The sequence below is a fragment of the Ambystoma mexicanum genome, chromosome 2q (genome assembly GCF_040938575.1).
Source record: "Ambystoma mexicanum isolate Mex_15411 chromosome 2q, UKY_AmexF1_1, whole genome shotgun sequence".
Lineage (NCBI taxonomy): Eukaryota > Metazoa > Chordata > Amphibia > Caudata > Ambystomatidae > Ambystoma > Ambystoma mexicanum.
In genome coordinates this window covers 1,399,443,692-1,399,458,076 of record NC_090924.1, presented here as the reverse complement: position 1 = coordinate 1,399,458,076, position 14,385 = coordinate 1,399,443,692, and positions in this window count along the sequence as shown.

The following is a 14,385-nucleotide window of genomic DNA, read 5'->3' as shown; positions in this document are numbered from 1 at the left end:
GCTCGACAGGGCCGAGTCGGTTTCAGCACGGTATGCAGCTTCTGCAACAGAGTTCAAGATGGGAGAAAACTGCGGGTATCAGGTTGCAGGCAGTTCGACGAACGAAGCTGGATGGACGGCTGCAGCCTGTCCTACACGGTGGCTCGGGGTCAAAAATTGTCTCCGTTCTGGTAGGTGGTTCTGAAGCACTGGTAGAGGCCTCTTGGACGGCTTTAGTGACTGCAGCATAACAACAGTCAGTGCTGCACCTGGTTGACGCTGGAGGGGCTTGAAAATGTTGTTTAAGGCGGACATCGATAGATGCTTGTCGATACTCTCCTCCTAGCTTCTTCACTGGGTTTGTGTCATCCTTTAAGGTGGACAGCCCAAAGCTGAGGAGAGTGTTGCAGGCAGCTGCCTTGTCCTTACTTTGGTTCTGTGACTCTGGCACTTCGCACCTAAAAAGCTTGCTGGAGAGCCTAGCAGGACATGCTGTGTGCTGGCTCGGTACCGGTTCTGAAGCTGCTGAAGGGTCTTCTGGATTCAGTATCTCCCTCTGTTCCCCGGGAGATGTTAGGGGAGAGATCCTGCTTCCCTCTTGGAGGTCCTGGCCTTCCTTCACTGGCAGAAGATGTATGGAAAACTGTACCTTCAGCCATTGTCCAATAATGAGTTCTTCCTTTTGCTTCTGGTGAAGCCTTCATATGATCTGCCAAAAGAGGGGCTCAGCCCTCTTTTAAAGCCAAATGGACCACAGGGATTGATGTACTAAGCATACCTTAATGAAAGAATCCTTGGTCCCCACCAACAATCTCCTGTATGCGAGAGGTCATAATCAGAGTGCTTTGCAACAGGAAAGGTAAAGGGGTGAAAACACTTAATACTAAGTACCACCCATCTTCCTGTCTGTTGTGGATCAAAGGGTCCCCCTGGTTAATGGAGATCTCTTTGGTTCCTGATTAAAGCGGCAGGTCTCTCTTGAAGCTGTGGCGAGACCTGACTTTCTGGCACTGTCAATCCACATGCTCGTCTTCCTGCGGGGATGACTACTGTAAACAGGCAGCCCCACACATGAAATTTCACTGTCAATCGATAGTGAGGGCGGGAGCTGCCATCAGGTTGACACAGTGCATAGGAAACGGTGTTGGAGTTTCCTGTCTCCTTTGTTAGCCTCTGTAGCCAGGCACCATGTGGGCCTGTTTGAATTAAACTGTGATTAGTATGCAAATGATGCCACCAGCTACAGGGCTCAACAATGGAGCTTTTGTTAGTTACTTAGGATGCCCATGGCAGGGGGAAGTTTGGCCCTACCCCTTCTGAGATGACATGGTGTACTGCTGGGTGTCATATCCCAACTAAATATGTAGGTGGCACTGCGCCTGTAGGTTGTGTCCAACCAGAGTGCACGGGTCTATGAGTATGTTGTGAGTGAGAATAGGAAAAAGTGTGCGGATTAGCCCCACACATTTTACGGAGGTTGATCTACCACCACTTAATTTCATTTCAAATTTCAAAAAGCCCAGGTGAGGGCACGCCCACCGTGTGGACGGTCGAATTCCTCACAGTAGCCACCAGGGCATAGGTGATTTTCTACTCTCTGTATGAGGACTGCCCACACGGTGCATGAACCTGGTACGGATACTCTGTTTCTAAGTTTCATGACCGATCCCACAACAAGTAGACATTCCCATCAGACTCGGGCAGTTTGCGGGAGAAGGTTCAGTGAGCAGTTTTTATGAGATTTTCCTCTGCATTCACCCCATCAGTGGCATATTCAGGGAGTGGCTGAATGGCATGTGCTACCCCTGGAATCTGATTGGCCACTCCAAGTGCCACCCCACTATCCTAAACTATGATCTTTATGTGTCCGTGCGCTCTTGCCACCCCAGTCGAAAAAGTCTGAACCTGCCTACTGCTCCCCCACTTGGTAATGAGCGGTGGGGAGCACCGAGCATTGTTAAAAAGTATCTAATAAGTCACATATTTTTACTTGTGCCCCCACCTGCATTTTGAATGAGTGAACATTGTGAAGGAGGCCCAGGAGGCTGTGTAGAGTAACCGCCTCTACTGAGCATTGGCAGGGATGTGCAGAGTAGTTTCTAAAGGCACAACTCCACAGGATGTTTGACGACTACAATTAAATGAAGTTGAAGACTTTTCAGCGTGTGCAAGGGGGTGTCTGGTGGTGGGGGCAAGCAGTGGGAGCAATCAGCAATAAGCTGTTTCTGGGCCCACAATCACAACAGCTCCAACACTATGCGTGGATGATTGGTGGTTAAAACTCCTAATGGGAGAAAGCCACATGTTGGTTTTTGCTCTGGTTAAGTTCCTCAATGGGTGATAGTCCTGAGGCCCATGCATAAAAAGGGGTAATCAATATTTTGATTTTGTCACGCTCACCTGATTCCCACGGAGGCGCAGGTCTGGCTTTGAGTGCTGATGCTTCTTCAGTGGTGAAGCGCAGGACTCTGAAGATGGACTGGAAGGGCCCCTCTACTCTGGTCTTTTCTGGCTCGCAGGAATATTCCCCTGTGCGTGAAAAGGGAGTATTACCTACTGATGGAATAATGCTCAAACCTCCCACTACCTTCCAGCCCTCCACGATACCCTTCCACGATTCCCCGTGAAGTCTCACCTTAGGGTCTGGAAGGATGAGTTCTCCATCCTGCTTCTGATGCAGGGGCGCGTTTAAACCCAGTTACTTCACTCGATTGAGGTTTGATGGGAGTTCAAAATAAGCTTGACTATTCAGGTGAGGCGCTGTAAGAGTTCAGTTGCAAGTTCAAAAGTTCAAGCTTAATAATAATGTTCATTGTCTTATTGCAGCAAGCGCTAATGCTTATGTCTTTTTCCCCCTTAGGGGCCGGGGTCCGGAATGCCAGGAAGCGGCAGGACCCGAAATGAAATGGGAATAACCCAACAGGTAAGTCTTAGAAGGAAACTGAGCCTTTCCTATTCCCTTCCTTCTCTCACCTTGTCTTCTTGTCTTTTTCTCTCTAGGCTCTGAGAAGTGGGTGCGGATCCGGATGATCGCTGCTGAAGATGGAGGCGCCCAGGAAAGGTGAGTGAAATGCAGCGCTGCAGCGATCGAAGCGAAATGCTTTTAAAATGATGTCTTCCCTTTCAGGATCGTCGGTGTGATGTCTCCGTGATGCAGCTTTAGCTGGTAAGGTCTTCTTTCTCCCCAATTCTCTCTTATCTCCCTTTGCAGGCGACCCAGGATGCTGACAGGCGTGGCTGAAGTCCAGATGCAGGAGCTGACATGGTGAGCGTCCAGCTGCGAGGAGCAGAACAACGCGAAGCGTGAGTTGCTGATCGGGCGTGGTTTAAATAGCTTTGGAAGAAGTTCCAGGTATGTATCCTTCCGCCGATCAGGTATGTATCCTTCCCCGACCACACCCAGGTGGAAAGTAGTCCCACAGGTAAAGTAGTTCCATTCAGGCCTCAAGAGGGCCTGGATGTAGCAGCATGGTCTGCATCAGGTAAGTGCACATTAAAACACTTGAACACATGTCTAGCTTTATGAGCCTGGCGCCTAAGGCGCCAGGACAGGGGTCTACCATGAGCCTGGCGCCTAAGGCGCCAGGACTGTGTCCAAAGGGCCCCAGCTTGGGCCCGCTGGCACTTCCGTGGGGGGAATGATGCCTGCCTCTGGGGTTGCTGGGTCGGACCTGGCTCCTTGGAGGTAGGCATCATGACAGTACCCCCCCTCAAGGCCCCTCCCAAGGTTGTTCCCTCCGGGGGTTTTGGCTTGTTCGGAAATCTCTGGTGGAACCTTTGTATTAATCGAGGTGCGTGAACATGGTTACTAGGGTCCCACGATCTCTCCTGAGGTCCATATCCCTTCCAGTCAACAAGATAGAAGAGTTTTGACTTTAACACCTTGGAGTCTAAAATGTCTTTAACTTCGAATTCTAATTCCCCTTCAATTTGAACTGGGTCTGGAGGCTTGGACAGTCGGGTCCCTGGTTGTACTGGCTTCAAAAGTGATGCATGAAAAACTGTATGAATACGCATGTTAGACGGTAAATCCAGTTTAAAGGCCACGGGATTGATTATAGCCTTGATGGGATAAGGTCCTATGAATCTGGGATTGAAGGTTTGCGAGCCCTTGAGGGGTAAATGTTTTGTTGCTAGCCATACCTGGTCTCCTACTTGGTAAGGAGGAGTTTTACTTTGGTGCAAATCAGCGTTTTCTTTATACTTTTTCTTGGCTTGCTGTAAATGAGTTGCAGCTTCTTTGAAGGCTCGGGTTATTGTGGAATGCAGATGATTTACTGCGGGCATTTCCAGGGTCAGAGGTGGGTCTAGGTCAGAGGTCCGAGGATGGTGACCATACAAAGTATAAAAAGGAGTTTGTCCGGTTCCAGAATGCACTGAATTGTTGTATGCATATTCTGCGATCCAAAGGATGTCTTTCCAATTTGACTCGGATTGGTGTAACATGCACCGAAGATATTGCTCGAGAGTCTGATTGGTTCTCTCGGTTTGTCCGTCGGTCTGGGGGTGGTGGCTGGTGGATAACCGCACATCTATTTGTGCTAGTTGGCAACACTTCTTCCAAAAACGGGAGATAAATTGACTTCCACGATACGAGACTAATATGGAAGGGAAACCATGTATGCAAACTATATTCTCCAGAATTTCCTTGGCCAAGGTGGAAGCTGAAGGCAAGCCTTTTAAAGGGATAAAGTGGGCCATTTTGGAGAATAGATCCACAATTACAAGGATAGTGTTGTAACCAGCACAAGGAGGCAGGTCAGTTATAAAGTCCATTGACAAGGTGTGCCATGGTGCCGGTGGAATATCCAAGGGTTGAAGTAGGCCGGCTGGCCTTTTCTTTTGACCCTTGTTTTGGGCGCAAATTCCGCAAGACAATACAAAAGACTTTATGTCTTTTCTCCAAGAAGGCCACCAGAAGTGGCGTTTGATTTTTTCCTCCGTTTTAGCGATACCAGGGTGTCCTTCCATTAATGATTCATGATGATGGGCAATAACAAGTTCTTGCAATTCTTTACTTGGCAGAAACAACCGCTCCTGGAAGTAGGGTAAATCATCCTTAACGGTGTAATGAGGACCCTTTTGACTCCATTCCAGTAAGGCTGAAGAGTCTAGAAGTTGTTTTACTTGCGTTTGGATGTCCTCAATAGTTTGCAATGAAGTTAGGCCTAAGATTCTTTGTTCAGGTATGATTGGCACAGGTTCTAAACTCGAATTGGGTTCTTCCATGCCAATCCGGGATAAGGCGTCCGCTTTACCATTCTTGCAGCCAGGGCGATAGGTAATTACAAAATCAAATTCCGCAAAGAATAGAGCCCATCGGAGTTGTCGTGAAGATTGAGCTTTGGCCGTCTTTAAATACTGTAAATTTCTGTGGTCCGTAATTACGGTGATGGTGTGTCTTGCGCCGAGAACGTAGTGACGCCAAGCCTTGAAAGCAGATTTAATAGCCAGTAACTCTTTGTCGGTAATTGCGTAGTTGATTTCAGGAGGAGAAAATTTCCTGGACCAAAAGGCCACAGGGTGTAGTTGGTTAGTTTCTGGGTCTCTTTGCGACAGGACAGCTCCCATGGCCGAACTGGATGCATCGGTTTCCACAATGTAAGGGAGATCTGGGTGCGGGTGCTTCAATAGAGGTGCAGAGGTGAATTTGGTTTTCAGGTCCTGAAAGGCTTGTTCGGCCTCAAGAGTCCATTCAAAGCGTTTGTTTTTCTTTAGGAGAGCTGTGATGGGTTGGACTGTTCGGGAAAATTCCGGGATGAATCTTCGATAGAAATTGGCGAAGCCGAGCATGCTCTGAACTCCCTTCACCGAGCTAGGAGATGGCCATTTGAGGATGACGTCCACCTTTCGCGAGTCCATTCGGACTCCTTGAGGTGTCAGGATGAATCCGAGAAACTCAACTTCTGTGGTATGAAAAACGCATTTTTCGAGCTTTGCAAATAGTCTGTGCTGGCGCAATTTCTCAAGAACTGCCCTAACATGTTTTCTGTGATCGGATTCTGAAGAAGAGTACACCAGGATGTCGTCAATATAAACAATGACACAGACATCGATAAGTTCCCGAAGAACATCATTCATAAAGTACTGAAAGGCGGCAGGTGCATTGCACAAACCGAAGGGCATCACCTGATATTCGAAAAGCCCAAATTTGGTGCGGAATGCAGTCTTCCATTCGTCGCATTCTTTTATACGCACCAGGTGATAAGCTCCTCGGAGATCTAACTTGGTGTACACACAAGCGTCTTTCACCTGGTCGATAAGCTCAGGGATCAGGGGCAGAGGATAACGATTCTTAATCGTTATTTGATTTAGGGCGCGATAGTCTATACATGTTCTAAGGTCGCCCTCTTTTTTCGGCACGAAGAACAGAGCTGAGGAGACAGGAGACTTGGACGGGCGAATAAAACCATTGGCTAGGTACTGATCTAAATACTGACGCAGATGCAGGTTCTCAGGTTCCGTAAGAGCATAAATCCTACTACAAGGTAGTTGAGCATTGGGTACCAGATCGATTTGGCAATCATAAGACCGATGGGGAGGTAACGTGTTAGCCTGTTCCTTCTGAAAAACGTCTTGGAATTCTTGGTATTCTGACGGTAGCTGTACAGGAATGGAAGTTGCTGAGGCTAGACCCATAACTGGATTTCTTGGATAACAAGTTGGTTCACAATCAGGAAAACTTATCTTCTTTGCTCGCCAGTCAATTCTGGGATTATGTGTTTCTAACCAAGGAATTCCAAGGATTACTTGAAATTGTGGGGCCTTGATCACATCAAACACAATTGCTTCTCGATGTCCATCCTGACCCACCAGTGTCACTTCAACAGTGGAATGCGTTACAGGCCCTGAGGCTATTTCGGTTCCATCTACTGTAGTAATGACATCTTGGGTTACTTTCGGGCGGAGAGGGAGCTTAATCCTAGAAGCCAATTCACGGTCTATGTAATTTCCAATAGCTCCACTGTCGATGTATGCTTTTATAGCATGCAACTGCTGAGGCTGTTTTGGGTCCACGAGCACCATTGGCATGACAAAATGCGAGGTCAAAGAGTTTGTTTTCAAGCTCGGCAAGCGGACCCCTACGCTTGTCGGGCTAGGTCGTTTCCCGAATCAGGTGTCAATAAATCGTTATCAGTGGCTCCAACCACCTTCTTAGGTGGGTTAACCAGACAATTTCGAAGAAAGTGACTGGAAGTCCCGCAATACAGTCAAAGTTGCATTTGCCGCCTTCTCTCTCGTTCCTTCTGCGTTAATGGTCCTTTAACACCGCCGATTTGCATAGGTTCGGATACGTCGGGACTCTTGGAGTTAGCGTGGGTTTTGATCGGTACTCGGGTTTCGTACTTGAACCGATCTGCTTTTCTATTTTGAAGTCTGTGATCAAGTTGAACCACCAAGTCTATGTAGTCTGCGCAGACCTGGGGTAGATTTACAATCTGAGCTAGAACATCCTTAAGCTCTCCACGCAGGCCTCGATGAAACAATGTGATCCTTTTGTTTTCTGGCCATCCAGTTTCCACAACCAGTCTATTAAAGGTGGCAACGTAGGACAGGAGATCCTGATTACCTTGTCGTAAGGATAGCAGTTCGTTATCAAGGGCCTGTCCTTGAGAGTGTCGAGCAAACAATCTTTCCGTGCAGGCCTGGAAGCCCTGAAAATCCTGGAGAATGGGATCATCCTGATTTACCAATGGAATAGACCAATCGGCAGCACTGCCACTGAGGTAAGATAGTATAAAGGCTACCTTGGTCTGGTCGTTAGGGAAGGCCCCGGGTCTGCATAGAAAGTGTAAACGACATTGGTTTATAAAGACGGCATATTTCTTGGGATCCCCCGCAAAACGTTCAGGCGGGGCCAAAGGCATGTGTCCATGTAGATTTATTTGAACCGGGTTATTCAAACCCATTGATGTGGAAGTACCTTCGTAATTAGGTAAAGGAGTGTGCCCTGCCTGGGCCTGCAATAACCTTTTGGCCAGGTCATCTGTTCTTTCCTTTGATAGGATCAGTTCTCTTTTGAGAGCGTTAGTCTCCTGGCGGGCTGAGTGCACTTCTGCCCGTAATTCCCCCAAAAGCTGGGCCAGCTGATCTATCTCGGAAGTCTCCATAGCGCCCGGGTGGGAAATTGTGGGTAGGCTTCGCGTTCTGTCATGCTCACCTGATTCCCACGGAGGCGCAGGTCTGGCTTCGAGTGCTGATGCTTCTTCAGTGGTGAAGCGCAGGAGTCTGAAGATGGACTGGAAGGGCCCCTCTACTCTGGTCTTTTCTGGCTCGCAGGAATATTCCCCTGTGCGTGAAAAGGGAGTATTACCTACTGATGGAATAATGCTCAAGCCTCCCACTCCCTTCCAGCCCTCCACGATACCCTTCCACGATTCCCCGTGAAGTCTCACCTTAGGGTCTGGAAGGATGAGTTCTCCATCCTGCTTCTGATGCAGGGGCGCGTTGAAACCCAGTTACTGTAAGAACTGTAAGAGTTCTGTTGCAAGTTCAAAAGTTCAAGCTTAATAATAATGTTCATTGTCTTATTGCAGCAAGCGCTAACGCTTATGTCTTTTTCCCCCTTAGGGGCCGGGGTTCGGAATGCCGGAGATATGGCACCGACCCGAAGTGAAACGTGCAGTTCCAGTTCCAGTAAATGGCAGGTTAGTTCTGGATGAGCGCTCCGGAACTGTCTTTGCATACGCTCATTCAATGTCTTTGTCTTTTTTCCCCATAGGGGCCGGGGTCCGGAAAATGCCTGGAAGCGGCAAGACCCGAAAGGAAATGGGAATGACCCAACAGGTAAATCTTATTCCCTTCCTTCTCTCACCTCTTATTCTTGTCTTTTTCTCTAGGCTCTGGGAAGTGGCTGTGTATCCGGATGATCGCTGCTGAAGATGGAGGAACCCAGGAAAGGTGAGTGAAATGCAGCGCTGCAGCGATCGTAACGAAATGCTTTTAAAAATAATGTCTTCCCTTTCAGGATCGTCTGTGATGTCTCTGTGGTGCAAATTTAGCTGGTAAGGTCTCTTGTCTCCCTTTGCAGGTGACCCAGGATGCTGACAGGCGTGGCTGAAGTCCAGATGCAGGAGCTGACACAGTGAGCGTCCAGCTGCGAGGAGCAGAACAACGCGAAGCGTGAGTTGCTGATCGGGTGTGGTTTAAATAGCTTTGGAAGAAGTCCCAAGTGTGTATCCTTCCCCGGGTCGGGGAAGGATACATCCCCGACCCGGGTGTGGTCGGGGATGTATCCTTCCCCGACCACACCCGGGTGGAAAGTAGTCCCACAGGTAAAGTAGTTCCATTCAGGCCTCAAGAGGGCCTGGATGTGGCAGCATGGTCTGCATCAGGTAAGTGCACATTAAAACACTTGAACACATGTCTAGCTTTATGAGCCTGGCGCCTAAGTCGCCAGGACAGAGGTCCAACATGAGCCTGGTGCCTAAGGCGCCAGGACTGCGTCCAAAGGGCCACAGCTTGGGCCCGCTGGCACTCCCCTGGGGAAAATGATGCCTGCCTCTGGGGTCGCTGGGTCGGACCTGGCTCCTTGGAGGTAGGCATCATGACAGTACCCCCCTCAAGGCCCCCCCCCCCCAAGATTCTTCCCTCCGGGGGTTTGGGCTCGTTCGGAAATCTCTGGTGAAACCTTTGTACTAATCGAGGTGCGTGGACATGGTTACTAGGCTCCCACGATCTCCCCTGAGGTCCATATCCCTTCCAGTCAACAAGATAGAAGAGTTTCGACTTTACCACCTTGGAGTCTAAAATGTCTTTAACTTCGAATTCTAATTCCTCTTCAATTTTAACTGGATCTGGAGGCTTGGACAATCGGGTTCCTGATTGTACTGGCTTCAAAAGTGATGCATGAAAAACTGGATGAATACGCATGTTGGACGGTAGATCCAGTTTAAAGGCCACAGGGTTGATTATAGCTTTGATTGGATAAGGTCCTATGAATCTGGGATTGAAGGTTCGCGGGCCCTTGAGGGGTAAATGTTTAGTTGCTAGCCATACCTGGTCTCCTACTTGGTAAGGAGGAGTTTTACTTCGGTGCAAATCAGCGTTTTCTTTATACTTTTTCTTGGCTTGCTGTAAATGAGTTGCAGCTTCTTTGAAGGCTCGGGTTATTGTGGAATGCAGATGATTTACTGCGGGCATTTCCAGGGTCAGAGGTGGATCTAGGTCAGAGGTCCGAGGATGGTGACCATACAAAGTATAAAAGGGGGTTTGTCCGGTTCCAGAATGCACCGAATTGTTGTATGCATATTCTGCGATCCAAAGGATGTCTTTCCAATTTAACTCGGATTGGTGTAACATGCACCGAAGATATTGCACGAGAGTCTGATTGGTTCTCTCAGTTTGTCCGTCGGTCTGGGGGTGGTGGCTGGTGGATAACCGCACATCTATTTGTGCTAGTTGGCAACACTTCTTCCAAAAATGTGAGATAAATTGACTTCCACGATCCGAGACTAATATGGAAGGGAAACCATGTATGCGAACTATATTCTCCAGGAAATCCTTGGCCAAGGTGGAAGCTGAAGGCAAACCCTTTAAAGGGATAAAGTGGGCCATTTTGGAGAATAGGTCCACAATTACAAGGATTGTGTTGTAACCAGCACAAGGAGGCAGATCTGTTATAAAGTCCATTGACAGGGTGTGCCATGGCGCCGGTGGAATATCCAAGGGTTGAAGTAGGCCGGCTGGCCTTTTCTTTTGAGCATTGTTTTGGGCGCAAATTCCACAAGACAGTACAAAAGACTTTTTGTCTTTTCTCCAAGTGGCGTTTGATTTTTTCCTCGGTTTTAGCCATACCAGGGTGTCCTTCCATTAAAGATTCATGATGATGGGCAATAACAAGTTCTTGCAATTCTTTACTTGGCAGAAACAACCACTCCTGGAAGTAGGGTAAGTCATCCTTAACAGTGTAATGAGGACCCTTTTGACTCCATTCCAGTAAGGTTGAAGAGTCTAGAAGTTGTTTTACTTGCGTTTGGATATCCTCAATAGTTTGCAATGAAGTTAAGCCTAAGATTCTTTGCTCAGGTATGATGGGCACAGGTTCTAAGCTCGAATTAGGTTCTTCCATGCCAATCCGGGATAAGGCGTCCGCTTTTCCATTCTTGCAGCCAGGGCGATAGGTAATTACAAAATCAAATTCCGCAAAGAATAGAGCCCACCGGAGTTGTCGTGAAGATTGAGCTTTGGTCGTTTTTAAATACTGTAAGTTTCTGTGGTCCGTAATTACGGTGATGGTGTGTCTTGCCCCGAGAAGGTAGTGACGCCAAGCCTTGAAAGCAGATTTGATGGCCAGTAACTCTTTATCGGTAATTGCGTAGTTGATTTCAGGAGGAGAACATTTTCTGGACCAAAAGGCCACTGGGTGTAGTTGGTTAGTTTTTGGGTCTCTTTGCGACAGGACAGCTCCCACGGCCGAACTGGATGCATCGGTTTCCACTATGTACGGGAGATCTGAGTGCGGGTGCTTCAATACAGGTGCAGAGGTGAATTTGGTTTTCAGGTCCTGGAAGGCTTGTTCGGCCTCAAGAGTCCATTCGAAGCGTTTGTTTTTCTTTAGGAGAGCGGTGATGGGTTGGACTGTTCGGGAAAATTCCGGGATGAATCTTCGATAGAAATTGGCAAAGCCGAGCATGCTCTGAACTCCCTTCACCGAGCTTGGAGATGGCCATTTGAGGATGGCGTCAACCTTTCGCGAGTCCATTCGGACTCCTTGAAGTGTCAGGATGAATCGGAGAAACTCAACTTCTGTGGTATGAAAAACGCATTTTTCGAGTTTTGCAAATAATCTGTGCTGGCGCAGTTTCTCAAGAACTGCCCTAACATGTTTTCTGTGATCAGATTCTGAAGAAGAGTACACCAGGATGTCGTCAATGTAAATAATGACACAGACATCGATAAGTTCCCGAAGAACATCATTCATAAAGTACTGAAAGGCGGCAGGTGCATTGCACAAACCGAAGGGCATCACCTGATATTCGAAGAGCCCAAACTTGGTGCGGAATGCAGTCTTCCATTCGTCGCCTTCTTTTATGCGCACCCGGAGATAAGCTCCTCGGAGATCTAACTTGGTGTACACACAAGTGTCTTTCACCTGGTCGATAAGCTCAGGGATCAAGGGCAGAGGATAACGATTCTTAATCGTTATTTGATTTAGGGCGCGATAGTCTATACACGTTCTAAGGTCGCCTTCTTTTTTCGGCACGAAGAACAGAGCTGAAGAGACAGGAGACTTGGACGGGCGAATAAAACCATTGGCTAGGTACTGATCTAAATACTGACGCAAATGCAGGTTCTCAGGTTCCGTAAGAGCATAAATCCTACTACAATGTAGTTGAGCATTGGGTACCAGATCGATTTGGCAATCATAAGACCGATGGGGAGGTAACGTGTTAGCCTGTTCTTTCTGAAAAACGTCTTGGAATTCTTGGTATTCTGACGGTAGCTGTACAGGGGTGGAAGTTGCTGAGGCTAGACCCATAGCTGGATTTCTTGGATAAGAAGTTGGTTCACAATCAGGAAAACTTATCTTCTTTGCTCGCCAGTCGATTCTGGGATTATGTGTTTCTAACCAAGGAATTCCAAGAATTACTCGAAATTGTGGGGCCTTGATCACATCAAACACGATTGCTTCCCGATGTCCATCCTGACCCACCAGTGTCACTTCAACAGTGGAATGCGTTACAGGCCCTGAGGCTATTTCGGTTCCATCTTCTGTAGTAATGACCTCTTGGGTTACTTTCGGGCAGAGAGGAAGCTTAATCCTGGAAGCCAATTCACGGTCTATGTAATTTCCGATAGCTCCACTGTCGATGTATGCTTTTATAGCATGCAACTGCTGAGGCTGTTTTGGGTCCATGAGCACCATTGGCATGACAAAATGCGAGGTCAAAGAGTTCGTTTTCAAGCTCGGCAAGCGGACCCCTACGCTTGCCGGGCTAGGTCGTTTCCCGAATCAGGTGTCACTAATTTGTTATCAGTAGCTCCAACCACCTTCTTAAGTGGTTTAACTGGACAATTTCGAAGAAAGTGACCGGAAGTCCCGCAATATAGACAAAGTTGCATTTGCCTCCTTCTCTCTCGTTCGTTCTGCGTTAATGGTCCTTTAACACCACCGATTTGCATAGGTTCAGATACATCGGTACTCTTGGAATTAGCGTGGGTTTTGATCGGTGCTCGGTTTTCATACTTGAACCGATCTGCTTTTCTATTTTGAAGTCTGTGATCAAGTTGAACCACCAAGTCAATGGTGTCTGCGCAGACCTGGGGTGGGTTTACTGTCTGAGCTAGAACATCCTTAAGCTCTCCGCGCAGGCCTCGATGAAACAATGTGATCCTTTTGCTTTCTGGCCATCCAGTTTCCACAACAAGTCTGTTAAAGGTGGCTATGTAGGACAGAAGATCCTGATTACCTTGTCGTAAGGATAGCAGTTCGTTATCAAGGGCCTGTCCTTGAGAGTGTCGAGCGAACAATCTTTCCATGCTGGCCTGGAAGCCCTGAAAATTCTGGAGAATGGGATCATCCTGATTTACCAATGGAATAGACCAATCGGCAGCACTGCCACTGAGGTAAGATAGTATAAAGGCTACCTTGGTCTGGTCGCTAGGGAAGGCTCCGGGTCTGCATAGAAAGTGTAAACGACATTGGTTCATAAAGACGGCATATTTCTTGGGATCCCCCGCAAAACGTTCAGGCGGGGCCAAAGGCATGTGTCCAGGTAGATTATAGATTAATTTGTTCCGGGTTACTCCAACCCATTGATGTGGAAATGTCTCCGGAATTAGGTAAAGGAGTGTGCCCTGCCTGGGCCTGTAATAACCTTTTGGCTAGGTCATCAGTTCTTTCCTTGGATAAGATCAGTTCTCCTTTGAGAGCGTTAGTCTCCTGGCAGGCTGAGTGCACCTCTGCCCGTAATTCCCCCAAAAGCGGGGCCAGCTGGTCAGTCTCGGAAGTCTCCATAGCGCCCGGGTGGGAAATTGTGGGTAGGCTTCGCGTTCTCTAACGCTCACCTGATTCCCACGGAGGCGCAGGTCTGGCTTCGAGTGCTGATGCTTCTTCAATGGTGAAGCGCCGGACTCTGAAGATGGACAGGAAGGGCCCTCTACTCTGGCTTCTCCGGCTCGCAGGAATATTCCCCTGTGCGTGAAAAGGGAGTATTACCTACTGACTGAGTTATGCTCAACCCTCCCACTCTCTTCCAACCCTCCACGATACCCTTCCACGATTCCCCGTGAAGTCTCACCTTCGGGTCAGGAAGGATGAGCTCTCCATCCTGCTTCTGATGCAGGGGCGCGTTGAAACCCAGTTACTTCACTGGATTGAGGATTGATGGGAGTTCAGGTAAGCTTGACTATTCAGGTGAGGCGTTGTAAGAGTTCTGTAGCAAGTTCAAAAGTTCAAGCTTA